The sequence below is a fragment of the Aegilops tauschii genome, chromosome 2 (assembly GCF_002575655.3).
Source record: "Aegilops tauschii subsp. strangulata cultivar AL8/78 chromosome 2, Aet v6.0, whole genome shotgun sequence".
In the NCBI taxonomy this organism is placed as follows: Eukaryota; Viridiplantae; Streptophyta; class Magnoliopsida; order Poales; family Poaceae; genus Aegilops; species Aegilops tauschii.
In genome coordinates this window covers 32,587,706-32,593,309 of record NC_053036.3, presented here as the reverse complement: position 1 = coordinate 32,593,309, position 5,604 = coordinate 32,587,706, and positions in this window count along the sequence as shown.

Below are 5,604 nucleotides of genomic sequence, written 5' to 3'. Positions count from 1 at the left end.
GCCAAAAGGATGTGATGAATGATATATGTGATGTATGAGATTGATCATGTTCTTGTAATAGGAATCACGACTTGCATGTCGATGAGTATGACAACCGGTAGGAGCCATAGGAGTTGTCTTAATTTATTGTATGACCTGCGTGTCAATGGAAAACGCCATGTAATTACTTTACTTTATTGCTAACCGTTAGCCATAGTAGTAGAAGTAATAGTTGGCGAGACAACTTCATGCAGACACGATGATGGAGATCATGGTGTCATGCCGGTGACGAAGGTGATCATGCCGCGCCTCGAAGATGGAGATCAAAAGGCGCAAGATGATATTGGCCGTATCATGTCACTTTATGATTTGCATGTGATGTTTGTCATGTTACATCTTATTTGCCTAGAACGACGGTAGCTTAAATAAGATGATCCCTCACTAAAATTTCAAGAGACGTGTTCCCCCTATCTGTGCACCGTTGCGAAGGTTCGTTGTTTCGAAGCACCACGTGATGATCGGGTGTGATAGATTCTAACGTTCGCATACAACGGGTGTAAGCCAGATTTACACATGCGAAACACTTAGGTTGACTTGACGAGCCTAGCATGTACAGACATGGCCTCGGAACACAAGAGACCGAAAGGTCGAACATGAGTCGTATAGTAGATACGATCAACATGGAGATGTTCACCGATGATGACTAGTCCGTCTCACGTGATGATCGGACACGGCCTAGTTGACTCGGATCATGTATCACTTAGATGACTAGAGGGATGTCTATCTGAGTGGGAGTTCATTAGATAATCAGATGAACTTAATTATCATGAACATAGTCAAAAGGTCTTTGCAAATTATGTCATAGCTTACGCTTTAGTTCTACTGTTTAAGATATGTTCCTAGAGAAAATTTAGTTGAAAGTTGATAGTAGCAATTATGCGGACTGGGTCCGTAAACTGAGGATTGTCCTCATTGCTGCACAGAAGGCTTATGTCCTTAATGCACCGCTCGGTGTGCTGAACCTCGAGCGTCGTTTGTGGATGTTGCGAACATCTGACATACATGTTTTGATGACTACGTGATAGTTCAGTGCGTAATGTTAAAATGGTATAGAATTGAGGCACCGAAGACGTTTTTGAAACGTCGCAGAACATGTGAGATGTTCCAAAGACTGAAATTGGGATTTCAGACTAGTGCCCACGTCAAGAGGTATGAGACCTCTGACAAGTTTCTTAACCTGCAAACTGAGGGAGAAAAGCTCAATCGTTGAGCATGTGCTCAGATTGTCTGAGTACTACGATCGCTTGAATCGAGTGGGAGTTAATCTTCCAGATGAGAAAGTGATGGTTCTCCATAGTCACTGCCACCAAGCTATTAGAGCTTCGTGATGAACTATAACATATCAGGGATAGACATGATGATCCTTGAGCAACTCGCGATGTTTGACACCGCGAAAGTAGAAATCAAGTAGGAGCATCAATTGTTGATGGTTAGTAAAACCACTAGTTTCAAGAAGGGCAAGGGAAAGAAGGGATACTTCATGAAATGGCGAATCAGTTGCTGCTCTAGTGAAGAAACCCAAGGTTGAACCCAAACCCGAGACTAAGTGCTTCTGTAATGAGGGAAACGGTCACTGAAGCAGAACTACCCTAGATACTTGGTAGATGAGAAGGCAGGCAAGGTCGACAGAAGTATATTGGATATACATTATACTAATGTGTACTTTACTAGTACTCCTAGTAGCACCAGGGTATTAGATACCGGTTCGGTTGCTAAGTGTTGGTAACTCGAAATAAAAGGCTGCGGAATAAACGGAGACTAGCTAAAAGTGAGATGATGATATGTGTTGGAAGTGTTTCCAAGGTTGATGTGATCAAGCATCGCATGCTCCCTCTACCATCGAGATTGGTGTTAAACCTAAATAATTGTTATTTGGTGTTTACGTTGAGCATAGACATGACTAGATTATGATGTTCATTTAAGAAGAATAATGGTTACTCTTTTTATTTGAATAATACCTTCAATGGTCTTGCACCTAAAATAAATGGTTTATTGAATCTCGATTGTAGTGATACACATGTTCATGCCAAAAGATATAAGATAGTAATGATAGTACCACATACTTGTGGCACTGCTATTTGAGTCATATTGGGATAAAACGCATGAAGAAGCTCCATGTTGATGGATCTTTGGACTCACTCGTTTTTGAAAGGACTGAGACATGCGAACCATGTCTATTGGTATATATGCATGAAGAAACTCCATACAGATGGATCATTTGGACTCACTTGATTTTGAATCACTTGAGACATGCAAATCATACCACATGGGCAAGATGACTGAAAGGCCTCGTTTTCAGTAAGATGGAACAAGAAAGCAACTTGTTGGAAGTAATACATTTTGATGTGTGCAGTCCAATGACTGCTGAGGCATCGTTATGTTCTTACTTCACAGACGATTTGAGTAGATGCTGAGTGTATTTACTTGATGAAACACAAGTCTAAATTATTGAAAGGTTCAAGTAATTTCAGAGTGAAGTTGAAGATCGTCGTGACAAGAGGATAAAATGTCTGTGATATGATCATAGAGATGAATATCTGAGTTACGAGTTTGGCACACAATTAAGAAATTGTGGAAATTGTTTCACGACTAATACCGCCTGGAACACCATAGTGTGATGGTGTGTCCGAACATCATAACTGCACCCTATTGGATATGGTGCATACCATGATGTCTCTTATCGAATTACACTATCGTTTATGGGTTAGGCATTAGAGACAACCGCATTCACTTTAAATAGGGCACCACGCAATTCCGTTGAGACGACACCGTATGAACTATGGTTTAGAGAAACCTAAGCTGTCGTTTCTTAAAAGTTTGGGGCTGTGACGCTTATGTGGAAAAGTTTCAGGCTGATAAGCTCGAACCCAAAGCGGATAAATGCATCTTCATAGAATACCCAAAACAGTTGGGTATACCTCCTATTTCAGATCCGGAAGCAAAGTGATTGTTTCTAGAAACAGGTCCTTTCTCGAGGAAAAGTTTCTCTCGAAAGAATTGAGTGGGAGGATGGTGGAGACTTGATGAGGTTATTGAACCGTCACTTCAACTAGTGTGTAGCAGGGCACAGGAAGTTGTTCCTGTGGCACCTATACCAATTGAAGTGGAAGCTTATGATAGTGATCATGAAACTTCGGATCAAGTCACTACCAAACCTCGTAGGTCGACAAGGATGCGTACTACTTCAGAGTGGTACGTAATCCTGTCTTGGAAGTCATGTTGCTAGACAACAATGAACCTACGAGCTATGGGGAAGCGATGGTGGGCCCGGATTCCGACGAATGGCTCGAGGCCATAAAATCCGAGAGGATCCATGTATGAAAACAAAGTATAGACTTTGGAAGAACTACTTGATGGTCGTAAGGCTGTTGGGTGCGGATGGATTTTAAAAGGAAGACGCACAATGATGGTAAGTGTCACCATTAAGAAAGCTCGACTTGTCGTTAAGATGTTTTCCGACAAGTTCAAGGAGTTGACTGCGATGAGACTTTCTCACTCGTAGCGATGCTAAGAGTCTGTTGGAATTATATTAGCAGTTACTGCATTATTTATGAAATCTTGCAGATAGGATGTAAAAAAAACATTGTTTCCTCGACGATTTTCTTGAGGAAAGGTTGTATGTGATACAACCAGAAGGTTTTGTCAATCCTGAAAGATTCTAACAAGTATGCAAAGCTCCAGCAATCCTTCTAAGGATTGGAGTAAGCATCTCGGAGTTGGAATGTACGCTTTGATGAGAGAAACTTATATTTCCAAAGAAGTGAGCGGGAGCACTATAGAATTTTTTGATGAGTATATGTTGTTAACATATTGTTGATCAGAAATGATGTAGAATTTCTGGAAAGCATACAGGGTTATTTGAAAAGTGTTTTTCGATGGAAAACCTGGATTAAGCTACTTGAACATTGAGCTTCAAGATCTATAAGGATAGATCAAAAACGCTTAATAGTACTTTCAAATGAATACATACCGTGACAAGATTTTGAAGGAGTTCAAAATAGATCAGCAAAGAAGGAGTTCTTGGCTGTGTTACAAGGTGTGAGTATTGAGTAAGACTCAAGACTTGACCACGGCAGAAGAGAGAGAAAGGACGAAGGTCGTCCCCTATGCTTTAGACGTAAGCTCTACAGTATGCTATGATGTGTACCGCACCTGAAGTGTGCCTTGCCATGAATTAGTCGAGGGGTACAAGAGTGATCCAAGAATGGATCACATGACAGCGGTCGAACTTATCCTTAGTATCTAGTGGACTAAGGAATTTTCTCGATTATGGAGGTGGTAAAAGAGTTCGTCGTAAAGGGTTACGTCGATGCAACTTTGACACTAATCCGGGTGACTCTGAGTAGTAAATCGGATTCGTATAGTAGAGCAGTTATTTGGAATAGCTCCAAGTAGCGCGTGGTAGCTGCATCTACAAGATGACATAGAGATTTGTAAAGCACACACGGATCTGAAAGGTTCAGACCCGTTGACTAAAACCTCTCTCGTAAGCATAACATGATCAAACCCTAGAACTCATTGAGTGTTAATCACATGGTGATGTGAACTAGATTTATTGACTCTAGTAAACTCTTGGGTATTAGTCACATGGCGATGTGAACTTTGAGTGTTAATCACATGGTTATGTGAACTAGATTATTGACTCTAGTGCAAATGGGAGACTGTTGGAAATATGCCCTAGAGGCAATAATAAAATGGTTATTATTGTATTTCCTTGTTCATAATAATTGTCTATCATTCATGCTATAATTGTATTAACTGGAAACCGTAATACATGTGTGAATACATAGACCACAACATGTCCCTAGTAAGCCTCTAGTTGACTAGCTCGTTGATCAATAGATGGTTGTGGTTTCCTGACCATGGACATTGGATGTCATTGATAACGGGATCACATCATTAGAAGAATGATGTGATGGACAAGACCCAATCTTAAGCATAGCACAAGATCGTGTAGTTCGTTTGCTAAGAGCTTTTCTAATGTCAAGTATCATTTCCTTAGACCATGAGATTGTGCAACTCCCGGATACCGTACGAATGCTTTGGGTGTACCAAACGTCACAACGTAACTGGGTGGCTATGAAGGTGCATTACAGGTATCTCCGAAAGTGTCTGTTGGGTTGGCACGAATCGAGACTGGGATTTGTCACTCCGTATGACGGAGAGGTATCTCTGGGCCCACTCAGTAATGCATCATCATAATGAGCTCAATGTGACTAAGTAGTTAGTCACGGGATCATGCATTACGGTACGAGTAAAGTGACTTGCCGGTAACGAGATTGAACAAGGTATTGGGATACCGACGATCGAATCTCGGGCAAGTAACGTACCGATAGACAAAGGGAATTGTATACGGGATTGATTGAATCCTCGACATCGTGGTTCATCCGATGAGATCATCGAGGAGCATGTGGGAGCCAACATGGGTATCCAGATCCCACTGTTGGTTATTGGCCGGAGAGTCGTCTCGGTCATGTCTACGTGTCTCCCGAACCCGTAGGGTCTACACACTTAAGGTTCGGTGACGCTAGGGTTATAGAGATATTAGTATGCGGTAACCCGAAA